An 18825-nucleotide genomic window follows, 5' to 3' on the forward strand; every position below is an offset into this window, starting at 1 on the left:
GGTTTCAGAGTGGGAGAATACAGTGGGTTTGAGAAGGTGGTTTATTGTTGAAAAAAGTTGTTTAGAGTTGCCAGGGTTGTTATTGATGATAGTGGAATAATACTGTGACCGTGCGGCTCTAAGAGCTTCTGCATAAGCCCTCTTCTGTTCCCTGTTTGCATGTTTGTGAACAGTCAGTCCAGAGGCCTTGAACTGCCGCTCAAGGACACGCCCAGCCGCCTTCATCTTTCGCAGCTCGCCGGTGTACCAGGGCGCTGACCGCAAGAATGAGACTGACCTGGATATTAGAGGGGCGTGGAGGTCCAGGAGACTGTTCAGGGACTGGTTATAAAAATCAACGGATGTTTAGTCAGAAAAGCCGGAGGAGAGATGTTGAAGATCCTGGGTCAGGACATCCGCATTGATGTTTTTCAACTTTCTGTATTAGATATGTCTATTTGGCTTGGAGTGTGAGGAAGGAAAGGGCAACTCCATTGCCACGACCTTGTGATCTGAAACTCCAAGATCATAAACCTGTAGGTTACTGATTAGGGCTGAGTTCGAAATGACCAAATCAAGTGTGTGTCCCTTGGAATGTGTGGGACATCAACATGTTGTTGTAAGTTGAGGGAGTCTAACAGCTGAAGATAATCAGCAACAGAATGAGTTGAGGGGATGTCAACATGAATATCCATAGCTGTGTCCCAATTCAAGGGTCCTTTGAAGGCCGTGTCCTTTGAAGTGGGCGGCCGACGCAGCCTTCAAAGGACGCTCCGAGACTCGTTTACAGTGGAAGGTATAGCGGATTGCGTCACCGTTGCGCGACGAAGGCTGTCCCAATTCGTAGGTCCTTCGAAGGCTCCTTCAAAATAAGGCCTGCAAATGCGTCCTTCTTTTCCCATGAAATGAAGGATACTCGGATGGATGCTTCGCAGCCTTGCCTACCCCAGAATTCATTGCGCGCCGCGACGTCAGATTTTTGAAGAGAAATTGCCAGATTACACTTTTAAATGCAAGTATTGGGTTTCAATTTACTCCAGTAATCTAATGTATGTACTGATAAAAATAAAATGTTGACTAATGTTACCAACATACGATTTTATATAGTTTATCCTCTTTATTATGTGCATAAATGGGCTGAGGTAAACATCTTTAGTTGTTTTGTTTTTAGGCAGTTGAATATAACTTTAAAGTCCAGTATAAATGTTCATTTCAGTTCTCTTCAATGGCAGCTGTCAACAGTTGCTAAATATTACAAATAATGTAACGAAATGCATTTACTCTGTATTTGAGTAAAATTGTGAAGTAGGCTACCTCAGATTTTTATTCAACTTCATCTCAGAGGCAAATATTGTGGTTTTATGAAAAACTGAATTTTTACACATGGATATTACATTTTGATATTAGTTATCGTTTAAAAAAGAATCTAAAAATAAAATACACTAGAAATAAGTCTTATAGATCAGGGATAGGCACCGTTGGTCTTGGAGGACCACTGTCCTGCAGAGTTCAGCTCATAGAAAAGTTATGCATGTTAAAATATTTTATTGTTTGATTTGAGAATGTGAGTTAATTTAATTTATTCTTTCCCTCTTTCTGAAAACATCTTAGCAACATGGCAGCCGTCAAATAAGTCCGCACTGCAAACCTGTTGGTAGACAGTGGAAAATGCACTGATCCAGATGATGTCCCGCTGACCCAGAAAGGCTTCACCAGGGTCAATAAAGCCCAGCTCAATAAAAGTCTACATAAAAACATTTTCTTCCATCTGTTTTATGTACTGTTAATTTTAAAATGTATTTAGTTTTTCTAATCTTAAACGTAACTTATGTAAATAGTTGTAAAAAGTACTGTAAATAAAAATGTATAGAACAATTTATTTTTTCATTTACAAATTAATTGACATGACAAAAATAAATGTACAGAATTATTTATTTTATTTACAAATTATAACTTGCATAACAAAAATAATGTGTAGAACGGTAATATTTCATTTACACATTTTAATTTACAAAACCAAAATTTTTGTTCTCAACAATCTCCCAAGAAGAGAAAACAATCAGTCCATTCTCTCCCTGCTCTCCTCTGTCTCTCGCTGAAACTTCATGTCCTCCCTCAGTATCTCCATCAGCTCATCCTCTCGGTCTCGTCTCCTCTTGGCTGGAGTTGCTCCTCATCTCGGTCATCCACTGCTGAACTTGGCCCTGGTGTGTCCTCAGGGATGGAGTGGGGTTGTCCCAACACCTCAATCATGAAGACAAACCATGGCCAAGTTCCCCACTCCCTCACCTGTCCCAGGACACTTTCAATCCTAAGGCAGAGAAAATAAACATGTCTGTCAACAACAAACACAACAGCACAATACATTAAAGATGTGTCTATTAACTTGCATACTTTTTATTTATTTTTTAAGTTGTAATAAGTTTTTTTTTTTTTACCTGCAAGGCAGGGGTGCAATCTTAAAGGGGTGGTAAACCACGATTTCACTATTCTAACTTTAGCTAACGTGTAATGTTGCTGCTTGAGCATAAACAACATCTGCAAAGTTACAACGTTCAAAGTTTAAAGCAAAGGGAGATATTTGCTTTTAAAGAAATCAGTTTCTAAGGACTACAGCAAACGGCCGCTAGGGACTACTATACATTCACCCAGGTTTTGCTGACATCACCAGGCCCAATATTTACATAAACCCCTCCTCCGGGGAATATGAAATAAGGGGGGCGAGGCAATTTTGTATCGCCGCTGGGAAGCGTTAGTAGGCTGTGTTTTTGCCGCAATGCCGAAGAAACGCTGTTATTTTCATCCGGATTGCAGGTCTGGGGTACTTGCTCTGTTCAGCCTTCCTTGGGAAGGGGGTGCGTTGCAGAGCGTTTAACATACAGCATGTTATATGCACGTGTGTTTGAGTCAGCGGGGAATCAGGCACGCGCAGGGCTCCCTGCATCCACCGTCTTCGCGATTTCAATACCAGATTTGCACAACGTCAGCTGCGTGAAAAAAACACTGCCGGTGCGTGGATGCACGACGCGCGCGCTGCACATTTCACGGAGGACAACACAAACTTCGCAAGTTCAATACAGGATATGCACAACGGCTTGTCCTGAAAGCTGGATTTACAAACAGAAGCTGTTTACGGGCCACAACCTGTAAGTCTGATTTATTTTTCATCGATGTGTTTTCCTGTAATAGGTTGTAGCAAGGAAGTAAACAGATGACAACGCTGTTCTGCAAACCAGTCTGTTAAATGCTCATTCATACTTAACGTTATCCGACGAACACCTAACGTTACAAACACTAACGTTAAAATCTCAACAGCGAACCTGACATTAGTGTAAATGATTCTTTGATTAGAGCTTTTATGTATTGTTTATCTACAGGCATGCTAAACATGGTTCTGTGTGTGATTTGGCTAACTTACTAGTTAAAGCCAGTGCTTAGTGTTTGTTTTGGGTTAGTTCTTGCAACAGATATTTGGCTATAATCGTTCTAAAAATACAAAAGTTAAAGTGCCATTCAGTAGCGATCATTATAGATCCGCAGTCTTTACTCTCGAGGACTGAACAGGTTCTGCTCGATCATCTTCACTCAAATGTTCTGGGTCTGATTCGGGCGGTAAGGGGCGTGACGTTTCCGACGTGCACTGCGGTTAGCGAATCACAACACACTGGGCCAGCTAACCAATCTGAGCCCATCGCGTATTTTTGAGGGACTGGCTTCATACAACCCGGAAAGCATCAGACCGTTTTACAAGGAGGGACAGAGCAGTGTAGAATAAAGGTCAAATATATGAAAAATAAGGCAATTTTTTTTAAAACGAAGCATGAACACATGTTACAGTGCACCCCACAAACACAATCAAGCCTTCAAAAGAATGTTTTTACCACCCCTTTAAGAAAATTAACAAATATGATGCATCAGTAGCCTACAAACATACACAATTCTCCAGAAATCATATTTATAGATACTCAAATTCCATATTCTCGATTTTTCCGGCCTGGTAAATAAATACTCATTTGCTGCCCTCATTTTAATAAAGCTGCTAAAAGTAACTTGATCCATAAAACAAAACGAAATATAACATCAGATCACCTAACGAATAAAGCTGTGCCGTGGTAACACAGAAATAAAGACCACCGGCTTTTAAAACGTTTCGTTGGTTATTTTAGTAAATTAAAACACGATAGGCTACTTACATGTATAAGTGTTCCTCGGCCACGGGATGGGCAGAGGAATACACAGCGAAGGATCCACTTGTTCTGGTTGGTTCTATCCTTCGCGGCCGGGGAGACGGATGGGTTGGGTTGCCAGGTCTCTGCAACAAAAGTAGTCCAAAACTCCCAATGCGATTTTCTCCATCGAGCGGCCGAATTCTCCACTGCAGTTGTACGTTTGGGGGTGTTGGAGCGGCGAAATCGTACTTATGGGGTAGAAACAAACCCGCGGAAATAATTTTTCACCCGCGGCAACAACTGAAATAGGAGCGCCTAATTCGGATGAAAAAACGGGGACTTGGCAACACGGACGGCAGGCTGCATTTGAAGGCCCCTTCGAATTGAGACAGCCTTCGTCGCGCTGCGGTGACGCAATCGGCCTTCAAATGCGGCCTTTGAAGGATGCAGCCCCCGAATTGGGACACAGCTTCTATCTCCCAGGATTATGGTATTGGCAAAGGTTGTACAAAGTGAAGTGAGGAGATCAGATATTTCCGGGATGAAAGCAGAATTTTGTTTAGGGGGCCGGTAGATAAGGAGAACAGTCATTGGAAAGGGAGGCTTGCATTTAAATGCTAGTCACTCGCAGGAAGATATTACAGGCAGCATGATCGGGGACAACTCCAGGTCCTGTCGGTAGATGACAGCTAGGCCACCACCGCGGCCAGTGCTGCGAGCTGCCTCCAAATAACTGTATCCAGGGGGACAGGCTTCATTTAGGGCAGAGTACACCTCTGGCTGGTGCCATGTTTCTGTCAAACACATGAAGTCAAGTCTTTTCTCCCTAATGTGTTCTTCAATAAGTACAGATTTATTATTGATGGATTGAGTGTTAAAAAGTTCGAATTTGACCAATGACTGGGGTGAATCTCTGGACCGGTCGTAAAACATTTAAATCCACTCCGCACAGACTGGAATCCACTCCACAAAATGTATCCAACTCACAGTGCGGGGATCCCATGCTGGAGTGCAGAAGTCTCGCGATATTTCCAGTGTTGATGGTAACTGGAGCAACGGTACTCCGATGACGCGTCAGGCATGCGACAGATGACCAGAGAGATGGAATGCTTTTAGCAGAGCAGATTTGCTGGTTATGGAAGATGAATTTTCGACCAGAGCCTCTATGAATATAACGACGATGGCGAAGAAGAGCAAGTTCTTTAATAATGGGAATATTAAATCCAGGTGTGGTTGTGAAATTAAGTTGACGAAGTTGCGCGCTGGAACAGCAGAGCGCAATTCTGTCCAAGGATGCCAGCCAGGCAACGCTAGCAGATAACACCGGCACCAACACCAGAATAGCAGCGAACGGGAGAGAATATTTCCCAAATAGAACAAGGCTGACAGCTGAAAGTCGTCTGTAGTAGGTAGGTGCTTCTTGCACAAGGCTCGTAGAATTATAAGCACAGTTTAAAAATCGCGGGCGGGCAGAGCGGAGAAGCGGCGAACAGACAGTGTCAGCGTCCTCTCCCAATACCAGCACACTTGACAGAAATAAGTTTCTGTCAAGTTGATTCTCAAATTGATCTTTCTCTTTCATTTCATCCAGATCTTGACTCTCCTCTTTCAGCGCCAACAGGTGTGTGGAAAGTGGAGGTTTGGTGCTGTCTGGGCAAGAAGCTGCCCTTCTGTGGAAGTCCGTTCGAATAAAATAGCACACAAAAAACAAAAAACACTTTGGGAAAAAAATAACACAAAAAAGTGCTTTTTCCCTTTTTTGAACTGTCACCGTTGGGATATAAAGTGAAGTCAACATATTTTAATAACTGACCAACCAGTCTCTGTGCAAAAGACATTCTTGTTTTCTCTGTTAGTTTTGGGTTATGTTCGTGTTGTAACTCTTGTCTGGACTATTTATCTGCTCATGGTTTGGATTATCTGTGACTGCCTTTTGTAGAGAAACTGTGTGTGCATTTGTATTCGCCCTCGTCTCATCCCTATGCACCTGTTAACAGTGGTACATTTTCAATAAAACGACCACACCATTGTTTTGATTTTCTTAGTAATACAATAATTTCGTTCAGTTAGAGAATAGACACTACAATTAAAGACTGAATGTGTCTTTTCAATAAAGTGTGAGTGAGCCAAACGAAAGTCACGGCACAAATGCAGCAGGAGTCAGATTTCATTCATCACGAGAGTGAAGAGCTGAGCATAGCTGAGGTAAGTGCGGCTGTCATTCACAGCGTGTGTCCAGTCTGGCGCGTTTCAGACCATGCCTATAGAAGCTAAACTTTAAGAGAAATTCATTGAAAAGTTGAAACACTCACTTTGCTCTGCACCGCCCCGGTATGAATCCCAGAGCCGATCGGCCGGGCGCATTTACATTCTGTGAGTGAGATCCCACCCCTGTGGGCGGGTTGATAACATGCAGAACTAGCTCCTACTACTGGCTGTAGTCTCTAGCCTCTGGCCAAAAAATCCTCTGATGACACAAAATGACGATATTTGCGTCATCGGAGGATTTTTTCCCAGAAATAAAATGCATAATTCTCTCATCTCAGGGGGACATGGGGGGGGGGGGGGGGGGGGGTCTTCCAAATGATGGAATCAAATGATTCCATCATTTGAATATACTATCGGGTTTCTACTGATAAAAAGCTTAATGCTAATTGCTAAAGTAACTCTTTAACTAGAGCTAAATCTAGTGATGGGCAGGCCGAGGCTTCGTGAAACACTGAAACAGTTGAAGCAAATGTGCCGTATTGTGTCGAAGCTTCGAATCAATCCAACACCCATCTCCATGGCGACCCATGCTGATCAGAACAGTGTAAATGCAACAAAAACTCAGACCAAACATGCATAAAAACACCTTTTACAAATCTATTGCAAATGTTTTATTGAAAGTAAAATATTTCAAATGCAACTAACTTAACATGTAATAAAATATTAAAATGTCTATGTTATTTTATCAATTGTCAGGGCTTGTTTTGTTTGTTCTATGGATGGCTCAGATAAACAGGCCAATAAGAGGCTATTAACTAATATTGTTGCATTTAATTATACTAATGTCTAATTAAAACTTGTATAAATGTATAAAACTGATCAGAGATCAGGTAAAACCCACAGACACTTGTTCTATGGTTCTCTGTTACTTGAATGTTTGAGACTTCTGGTGTCATCCACTATTTTTAGCTGTACAGAACAGCCAGATTTCTGCATTGGAAAATAAGGTAGATAGGCCTACACACAATTTTTTCTTTTCTACATTTTAAAACAATCTATTGAAAAAAAAAAACATATTTTTTTTTCTGTCATTCAAAATCATTCTTGATTTGTTAAAGTTTTTAAAGGCTAAATGTCTGACCATTATCAAACATCAAACCAACTTGATCTCAGTAAACATGTCTGACGCATTGAAGCACATTTGTCTTCCTTTTGACTATGAGGCATTCCATAATCTAACAAAACTTTTTTTCCCTCTCCGCACAATAAAACAGGTCGAACCGGTATTTATGTAAAGATATGGATAAGTATACATGAAGAGAAAAAAAGGTAACATGAGGACAAGTGATGCACTCATGTACCTGTTATGGTCCAATAACAGGTGTCTGCTTTCAGGATAGACCAATCCCTTTGGGATGATTCTTCTATTTGATCCTTCACAGTCAAGAGTAAAAATCGAAACCATTAGTTTGAATTCTTTGCCTGATAAGACACCATTTAAGATTGCTGTAAACCAAAGCTTACAAGTTCAGATTTATTGGTAAGTCATAACTTGACTCATAACTTTCATAATGTTATATAAATGTCTTGACTTTAGATGTGTGTGTTCAGGTATGATTATACTTGTGAGGTCCAAAATATCCTCACTATTCAAATATTGTCTCAAATATTGATTTGCTCATTTTGGTCAGTTTGTCTTGAAAATCAAAGATAATTTGACGGTCGTCGTAGGAGAAGTCACACTGCAGGATTGTGCGGCAAATCTTCTGACACTGCCAGAATCTGAGGTCAAATTTGATCACAGCGGACATTAATCGGCTGCCAGTGAACATGTCAAACTAACGATCAAAGACTTCAGATTTTAGACTTCAGAGGAATCTTTTAGGATTTGCAAAATTTGTCTCAGGCGGCTAAATCGTGGCCAAAATCGCACAGTGTGCACCTGGTTTAAGGCTCACCTGTGCAATAATCATGCTGTCTAATCAGCATCTTGATATCCCACACCTGTGAGGTGGATGGATTATCCCGGCAAAGGAGAAGTGCTCACTAACACAGATTTAGACAGATTTGTGAACAATATTCGAGAAAATTAGGCCTTTTATGTGCATAGAAAAAGTCTTCGATCTTTGAGTTCAGCTCATGAAAAATGGGGGCAAAAACTAAAGTGTTGCGTTTATAATTTTGTTCAGTGTTGTTGAGTGTATTTAATATTTTTTTATTATGTGATAAATAATTAGCACACTACACATAAGCAGTTAATATTCAACTTTTAATTTACAACTACATTCCCTCAACTACATTTTTACATTTACAATATTTAAAGATTTTAAAACTACAAAATTGTAATGTTTTATTTTATGATTTTAGTTAACATATTTAACTTATTAATTAAATTCAGTTGATACACTTGCATTAATATAGATATTATTTGCTCTCCATGTTTTGTGTAATTGGCTGTTTGCAGCAGATGTCATATCATGATTTCAATAATCATGATGAAACCAGAGCAAATTCAGTCTTTAGTGTCCTCCCACAGTTTATTTTTCCAGTTCAATGTTTTAATAGGATGAATTAACTTATTCTCTTACTGAAATCTCTCAGCTCAAGTGAGGGTCTTAGAACTCAGAAACCAATAAAAAATAAGGAAAATTTATCTTAATACCACATTTTACAGATGTACTTAGCAATCAAACTTTTAGTATGGTTGCATTCAAGTCAAGTCACCTTCACTGGAAAAACAGGAAAATAACAATCCAATGATGCAAACAGAATTCAATTCTGCTGTAAAGCAGCTCTAAAAGTACAATAGTAAACAGTCATTATTCAGCTGAAATCAGCTCAGTGTTGATTCATTTCAATAACTGTGTAAAACTCATCAGTCATTTCAGCTATAAAGCAGCTCTACATAAAACAGTGATGTCATCATCCAGTTAATTTGAGTTCTCTTAAAGTATTAGGTGTGCACACATTTTCTTTGAACCAATATAGTGAGCTTTACACGCTATAAACACTTCAGCTCTGACTTAGAGACTGTGAGGTCCGCCCAATCGTCCCAATGAAGGCTTTCAATTAGTGGGTGAAGGTCTCTTGCCTGTTCTGTCTTTTCAGCTGGGCAAAGTAATTGAAATCCAATGTATCTTTATCTGACTCCATTTTATCATGACCTCAAATTTAGGTTAGAATCCAATTCATTATTGACCATTTATCTAGACATCCGATTTTTTTATTTAACTCTTTACTCTTATTGAACTCGTTCATTCGGTTCTCAAGGTCGCACAGGGTCCTCACAATGGCCGTTATGCAGGCCCACGATCACAAACCCGCCAGTCTTGGTCATGTCGACAGAAGTAATTGACTATACTATTTAGAGGGTTGCTGCCATGCTCACTCCCTCTAAAATTATTTTATTTAGTCCCCATAGATCTGTGTACACTTGAATGAATCAACATTATCTCTAGTCAGAGGTCATGACCACTACTTCAGATATAAGCCGACCAATACTTTCTCTAATTGTAGTTTTGGTGGTGGTCATGCCATGGTTTCCCACGTACACTTAGCTAGAGTAACTTTACATTAAACAGAGGTAAGGCTCACCCTATTTAGGTTGGCCGATCAACATTATTGTTGTCCTAAACGGAAGTTCCCTTTTTAGCCTTCACAGTCTAAGTACACTTTACCTCATGCCAAGCGTTAGGCAGAGCTATAAAGAGGGCCTCAATGGCCCACTCAAAACTGGGCTATAGTCCGTCACTAACCTGACACAGCTTTGCGGTAACAATGGATACAGCGTAATCTACTAAAGTCAATAATTTCAAAGTCAGAATTAAATCAAATGTAACAATTTATTATTAGTCAGGTAAATGTACCATGCCAATTACATAATCAATACATAACATCAAATGCTCTGAAGTAAAGAATATAAGATGCATACCTGACATCTGAAAATTACATACGGCCTGATCTGGTTACAGAATCACACCTAAACCTTCTGTAACATATCCTTAAATATCAGACCAAAGACAGAAAACTCTTTCAAATGTAAACATGAGTTTACAATGGAAATGACCATTAATCAAGTCCTATAGACCTGTATTGACGACAGGAGGTAGAGAACATTTGGCCGAAGACACACCCCTCATAACAGGCAAAATAGCTCTAAACCCTTAAAACCTTTGTTACCTTTTGTTTTACTTCTGTGAGGATGAGACCTTTGTACCACAGAGACATTTCAAATTATATCAAACATGTATAACACTGCATAGTCCTTGTTCACATTAAAGGGCATATTGCAGGTTAGAGACTCCAGTGAGTCAATGTATAGAAAAATAATGCTTTTGGAGTCGTTTTTGTGAGAAAATTTTACTTTCGCATCTAAAAATGCCAAAACTGGACGTGACGTAACGAGAGGGAGTGCAGTGAATTTCAGCTATATGAAAACAATTAATCGCAATGACAGGTCGGACGCTGAAGACATTATAAATGTTTATTAATACTCATATGGCAGACCACAGCCATACAATTGTGACACACAATTAGGGACAGACCAGGATTAGACAGAACAACGATCAGAGGAGACATATTGAGTTGTTGTGTGAGGAGAAACAGTGGAGAACAGCGGCAGGTGTCTCGGAGAGAGACCAGTGTTTGCTTATAACTAATAACGTTAGGTATATATACGCTAGCTAACGATATGAACACTGTGCTCAGATTACAATACTGTACTGATTATTATCATGTATCAGGCAATAGCTGTCATCTAGTATTGATACTTACCAATAACAGAAACTAATAAGCTTTGACCATCAGGAAAAGTCACACTCGTTAATATCCGTACACACTAAACGTTATGTGATATAATGTTAGCGGTTTCACATCACGACTGATTTGGTAATTAGCAAATGTTTAAAAAACAAGACTCACGTCACGGTGCACAGTTCACGTTTTCTCCGAGCTGCATCTCTGACGGATCTGTGACCGTCACATCTCCTGCCGGTGGCTGAACCACAGACACTATAGTGTAATTGTGTTTATCCTTTATTCATTAATTCTGTATTATGGGTTTATTTCGTGCCGATTCACCGATAGTGTGAGGATGCATATGACGTTATGAGTATGCATTTGAGTGAACTTGAATGTACATACATGGCATGAATAAAATATTTACATTACCAGCACATAATTTCAAACTTTTTTTCGAAAAAGTGTGAGACTGTATTAATTTGTGTTAATGTACATACTTTGTATTCATCAATGTCAACACGACGGCAAAGAAGCATTGCGTGTGGATGTTTATTCATTTAATATTATCCTTTAGGCAAGCTACACACTCGTCTTTTACTGTCAATGACACGAGCCGCGCCGACAGTGCATGCTAGAAATAGAATCGACTCATATTTTTCACGGCATGCAAGCGTGTTGGAAACGTTTCCAGGCAAAATAGAATAGGAAAAGCTGTTTGTACATATTAATAAATGACATTTTGATGTTTGAAAGTCTCTAGGTTTTGACATAAATGCAGTGTAGTGATGTTCGTAGGATGGTAAGGAAGAAGACAAAGGGGTCGGCTTACTGGGACTCGTAACTGGGTTTTAATAACTCAATTCGCTCAGGTTACAACACTGTGCACATTGCACAAACAAAAGTCACTCATAAATTCTCAGTATCAATCGTCGGTTTTCTTTCCAGCAGTTCCTCTCTGCTCTGTGGCCAGCCGAGTCCCAGTGTGTCACTCCGTCTCCAGCTCTCTCTCCTTCTCTCTCGTTTCCTCCTGCGCTATGTACTCTCTCCACGGCAATTACTGCAACAAGAGACAGGTGTTCATCATTTGTGCTTGATCCACTTACGTGCCGCTCGTCCTCTGACTCTGGCTGTGTCCCAATTCGGGGGCTGCATCCTTCAAAGGCCGCATTTGAAGGCCGATTGCGTCACTGCAGCGCGACGAAGGCTGTCCCAATTCGAAGGGGCCTTCAAATGCAGCCTGCCGTTCGTGTTGCCAAGTCCGCGTCTTTTCAGCCGAATTAGGCTACTTTTAAGTTGTTTCCGCGGGTGAAAAATTATTTCCGCGGGTTTGTTTCTACCCCATAAGTACGATTTCGCCGCTCCAACACCCCCAAACGTACAACTCCAGTGGAGAATTTGGCCGCTCGATGGAGAAAATCGCATTGGCAGTTTTGGACTACTTTTGTTGCAGAGACCTGGCAACCCTACCCACCGTCCTTCTCCCCGGCCGCGAAGGATAGAACCAACCAGAACAAGTGGATCGTTCGCTGTGTATTCCTCTGCCCATCCCGCGGCCGAGGAATACACTTATAAATGTAAGTATTGTGTTTTTTCATTTACTCAAATAACCAACGAAACGTTTTAAAAGCCGGTGGTCTTTATTTCTGTGTTACCACTGCACGGCTTTATTCGTTACGTGATCTGATGTAATATTTCGTTTTGTTTTATGGATGAAGTTTTATGGATGACAGCTTTATTAAAATGAGGGCAGCAAATGAGTATTTATTTACCGGGCCGAAAAACTCGGCCAGTGTGGATTGGAGTACGACCCATTTGTAGTATTTCCCTAGGTTCTTGTGTAGGTAGGCTATAGGGAGGCTTTATCCTATACAAACCCCACAAAAAAAAGAATATAGAGTTTGAGTATCTATAAATATGATTTCTGGAGTATTTTGTATGTTTGTAGGCTACTGATGCATCATATTTTTTAAATTTTCTTAAGATTGCACCCCTGCCTTGCAGGTTAAAAAAAAATTACAACTTAAAAACAAACAAACAAACTATGCAAGTTAACAGACACATCTTTACTGAAATGTATTGTGCTGTTGTGTTTGTTATTGAGTGACATGTTTATTTCCTCTGCCTTAGTATTGAAAGTGTCCTGGGACAGGTGAGGAATTGGGAAACTTGGCCATGGTTTGTCTTCATGATTGAGGTGTTGGGACAACCCCACTCCATCCCTGAGGACACACCAGGGCCAAGTTCAGCAGTGGATGACCGAGATGAGGAGCAACTCCACCAAGAGGAAACGAGACCGAGAGGATGAGCTGATGGAGATACTGAGGGAGGACATGAAGAGACAGACAGAGGAGAGCAGGGAGAGAATGGACTGATTGTTTTCTCTTCTTGAGAGATTGTTGAGAACTAAAATTTTGGTTTTGTAAATTAAAATGTGTAAATTAAATTATCGTTCTACATATTATTTTTGTAATGCAAGTTATAATTTGTAAATGAAATAAACAATTCTGTACCTTTATGTCAATTAATTTGTAAATGAAACAATAAATTGTTCTATACATTTTTATTTACAGTACTTTTTACAACTATTTACATAAGTTACGTTTAAGATTAGAAAAACAAAATACATTTTAAAATTAACAGCACATAAAACAGATGGAAGAAGATGTTTTTATGTAGTCTTTTATTGAGCTGGGCTGGGAGACCCTGGTGAAGCTTCTGTCAGCGGGACATCATCTGGATCAGTGCATTTTCCACTGTCTACCAACAGGTTTACAGTGCGGACTTATTCGATGGCTGCCATGTAGCTAATATGTTTTCAGAAAGAGGGAAGAATAAATTAAATTACCTCACATCCTCAAATCAAACCATAAAATATTTTAACATGCATAACTGTTCTATGAGCTGAACTCTGACTGCAGAACAGCGGCCCTCCAAGACCAACGGTGCCTATCCCTCATCTAGAAGACATTTATTTAAGACAGTGTATTTTATTTTTAGATTCTTTTTTAAACGATAACTAATAACGAAATCTAATAATCATGTGTAAAAAGTCAGTTTTTCATAAAACCACAATATTTGCCTCTGAGATGAAGTTGAATAAAAATCTGAGGTACTTCACAATTATACTCAAATACAGAGTAAATGCATTTCGTTACATTATTAGTAATATTTAGCAACTGTTGACAGCTGCTGTTGAAGAGAACTGAAATTAACATTTATACTGGACTTTAAAGTTATATTCAACTGCCTAAAAACAAAACCACTAAATATGTAGTAAACTATATAAAATCGTATGTTGGTAACATATTTAGTCAAAATTTTATTTTTATCAGTAGATACATTAGATTACTGGAGTAAATTGAAACACAATACTAGCATTTAAAAGTGTAATCTGGCAATTTCTCTTCAAAAATGTGACGTCGCGGCGCGCAATGAATTCTGGGGTAGGCAAGGCTGCGAAGCATCCATCCAACTATCCTTCATTTCATGGGAAAAGAAGGACGCATTTGCAGGCCGTATTTTGAAGGATCCTTCGAAGGACCTACGAATTGGGACAGCCTTCGTCGCGCCGCGGTGACGCAATCCGCTATACCTTCCACTGTAAACGAGTCTCGGTGCGTCCTTTGGAGGCCGCGTCGGCCGCGCACTTCAAAGGACACGGCCTTCAAAGGATGCAGCCCTTGAATTGGGACACAGCTATTCTCTCCCGTCACAGACTTTGCTAAACCACGCCCCCCTCGCCACATACCCCCACCGCCCGACTCAGGCCGGGGAGCCATCCGGCCTGCAGCCCCCCCCCCCCCCATTTCTGGAAAGGAAGTCACAACCATCTGCGCCCCCGGCCTGTGGACCACCTTGAACTTAAACGGCTGTAAAGCTAGATACCAACGGGTGATCCGCGCGTTGGTATCCTTCATGCGGTGGAGCCACTGCAGAGGGGCGTGGTCCGAACAGAGGGTGAACTCCCTCCCCAGGAGATAATACCGGAGGGTGAGCACGGCCCATCGGATTGCCAAACACTCCTTTTCTATGGTGCTGTACATCGTCTCTCTCTTTGAGAGCTTGCGACTGATGTACAGCACCGGCCGCTCCTCACCCTCCCTCTCCTGGGTTAGGACTGCCCCCAGCCCCCTGTCTGACGCGTCCGTCTGTAACACAAAAGGGAGAGAAAAATCAGGTGACTGTAAGAGCGGCCCGCCACATAGAGCAGCCTTCACCTAGGTAAAAGCCTGCTGGCACAGCTCTGACCACTGGACCGGGTCTGGCGCTTCCTTTTTAGTGAGGTCAGTCAGCGGGCTGGTGAGGTCCGAATAATTAGGAACAAATCTCCTATAGTATCCTGCCAGCCCCAAGAACTGCCTCACCTCCTTTTTGGTCTTGGGTCTCGGGCAGGTCGCAACTGCAGCGGTCTTGTCAATTTGTGGACGCACCTGCCCATGACCCAAGTGGAAACCCAGATACCTCACCTCCACGCGCCCAATCGCACACTTCTTCGGGTTGGCCGTCAGCCCGGCCACCCTCAGCGACCTCAGGACCGCGCGCATGTGCTCCATATGCCGCTGCCAATCGTTACTATAGATGATAATATCATCCAAGTAGGCAGCGGCATTTGCAGTGTGCGGCTGGAGAATTTTATCCATGAGGCGCTGAAACGTGGCCGGAGCCCCGAACAACCCGAACGGAAGCGTAACAAATTGGTGTAACCCAAACGGCGTCGTGAAGGCTGTTTTTTCTTTAGATAGAGGCGTTAAGGGGATCTGCCAATATCCCTTCGTCAAATCCAGTGTCGAATAAAATCGAGCGGAACCTAGCCGATCGAGCAACTCGTCAACCCTTGGCATTGGATATGCGTCGAACTTCGACACAGCGTTCACCTTGCGATAGTCCACACAGAACCGGACCGAGCCGTCCGTTTTAGGTACCAAAACTATCGGGCTGGCCCAGTCACTGTATGACTCTTCTATTACTCCCAGGTCTAGCATTGCCTCTAATTCGTCCTGAACCACCTTTTTTTTGTGTTCTGGCAAACGATAGGGCCGGCTGCGAACTGTCATGCCCGGCTCCGTCTCAATGTGGTGCTGAATGAAGTCGGTTCGGCCGGGTAGAGGCGAGAACACATCAGAAAAACTTTTCTGCAACTGGGCTATGTCAGTGAGCTGCAAGGGCGAGAGATGATCTCCCCCCGGGGCCAGAGCGATAGATGTGCTCTTTGTGCTCGCCTCTGGCCCGAGATCATCCTCTCCACTCACCGCCGTTGCTAGCATCACTGACTCCACCTCACTCCATTTTTTTAGGAAGTTAAGGTGGTATATCTGATGCGCTCCGCTCCTATGCGACCGAATGACCTCATAATCGAGATCCCCCACTCGCCGTGTGACCACAAACGGCCCTTGCCACTTGGCGAGTAATTTTGAGCTGGAAGTTGGGAGTAATATAAGCACTTTATCTCCCGGTGCAAATTCTCGGAGTTTAGTTCCCCTGTCATAAAGCCGGCTTTGTTTTTCCTGAGCCTGTAACAAATTCTCCATAGATAGCCGCCCCAATGTGTGGAGTTTTGTTCTCAGGTCCATGACATACTGAATTTCGTTCTTCGCCGGCGAAGGTCCGTCCTCCCAAGCTTCTCTGAGAACGTCTAACACCCCACGGGGCTGACGTCCATAGAGGAGCTCGAACGGGGAAAACCCTGTGGAGGCTTGCGGGACCTCGTGCACGGCAAATAACAGGGGATCCAACCATCTATCCCAATTTTTGGCGTCTTCCTGTACGAACTTCCTAATCATTGTCTTCAACGTGCGATTAAATCGTTCCACCAAGCCGTCCGTTTGTGGGTGATAGACGCTGGTGCGAATCGATTTAATGCCCAATAAATCATAAAGTTCGCGTAATGTACGTGACATAAACGCCGTGCCCTGATCAGTGAGGATCTCTTTCGGGATCCCCACTCGGGAGATTAAGCGAAACAACGCGTCCGCAACACTTTTAGCCGAAATGCTGCGGAGGGCAATTGCTTCGGGATATCGTGTTGCATAATCCACCAGGACTAATGCAAAACGATGCCCTCGTGCAGATCGTTCTAATGGTCCGATGAGGTCCATACCAATTCTCTCGAAGGGGACCTGCATCAATGGAAGGGGGCGCAATGGCACTTTTGGTACGGCCGGTGGATTTACCATCTGACATTCACGACACGACACGCACCACCTGCGCACATTCTCGTGAATGCCCGGCCAAAAGAACCGGACCATTAAACGATTCAGTGTCGCTGCTTGCCCTAAATGCCCTGCCATCGGATTAGAGTGAGCCGCCTGGAAAAGCATTTCCCGACGGCTCTTTGGAACTAACAACTGAGTTGTATCCTGTTTTGTCTGAGTGTCTTGGACCACTCGATACAACCTGTCTTTTATTATGGCAAAATAAGGATAAGAGACCGGTTGGTCAGGGTGGATGCACTGACCGTCAATCGCTCGGACCTGAGCAAACGCATTTTTTAGGGTCTCATCCTGGGATTGTTCCAGAGGGAAGTCATCAAGTTCGGTGAGGTTTAGCCTCTCCACAACGCTCGGTCCCTCTGAAACAACCCCCGGGGGTCCTGGTTCAGTCTCTCCCACCTGCACAACCGCTCTCTCTCCCCGCCTTGTTTCCCCCCAAGAAACATCCGCACATAAAACCACTAATAATTCTCTAAAAGCCGGCCAATTAGTTCCCAAAATCAGCGGATGTCGGATGTGCGGGCTAACCGCCACCTCCACTCTATGCTTTTGTCCCCGAAATTGAACGACGGCAGTCATCAGCGGATAATTCACCACATCCCCGTGCACACACCGTACCTTAACCATGCGGCTCCTATTCAATGCCAACGGCTGTATCAGGCTTTGATGGATGGAGGTTTGGTTACATCCTGAATCCACCAAAGCCGGATAGGTACCCCCCTGGATACTCACTGGTATCTGGTACAGCCTGTCTCGATCGAGGGCAGCCTGTGGCGCCCCGGTGGCAGCAAGCGGATCAATGAATTGGCGTGGAGAGAGGGAGGAAACGGGACCCGCAGACAAGTGCCGCTCCGTCGGCTCCACGCCCCTGGGTGGCGCTCGTGCGCCCAAGAACCGCTCCAGGAAACCTTCAGCCCTTCCCCGAGCTGCACCCCGGTTCTGGAAGCCCCCCCTCGTCCTGGGAGCCGGAACCGGCCTGTAAAGAGACGGGGAAGAAACAGAAGGGGTGGGGAGAGAGAGTGAAGCCGCCGGAAGGGATTCGCTGACCCCCGGGCACGCCACCAGCTGGTCCTCCGCCAGTTCGATGGCCTTCGTCAGCGACGCCGGCCGGTGGCACTGGACCCACCGCGCGGTTTCCCTGGGCAGCCGCGCAATGAACTGCTCCAGCACCACTCGATCTACAATCTGGTCGACGTCGCCCTGGTCAGCCATCAGCCATCTGCGGCAAGCATCCCGGAGCTGCTGGGCCATCACGAAGGGCCGGCCGCTCTCCCCCAAGGTCAGCGATCGGAACCGCTGACGATGTTGTTCGGGGGAAAGACCGACCCGTTGGAGGATGGCCCGTCGAAGGTCGTCATATACCAGGAGGTTCTGGACTGGCAGTTGCTGGGCGGCGATCTGTGCCTCCCCTGACAGCAGCGGGATGAGGCGAACTGGCCAGTCCAACCGCTGCCACCCACACGTTTTAGCGGACCGTTCGAAGAGGTCCAGGAAAGCCTCCGGATCGTCCTGCGGTCCCA

The sequence above is a fragment of the Gobio gobio genome (assembly GCF_949357685.1).
Source record: "Gobio gobio genome assembly, chromosome: 1".
Lineage (NCBI taxonomy): Eukaryota > Metazoa > Chordata > Actinopteri > Cypriniformes > Gobionidae > Gobio > Gobio gobio.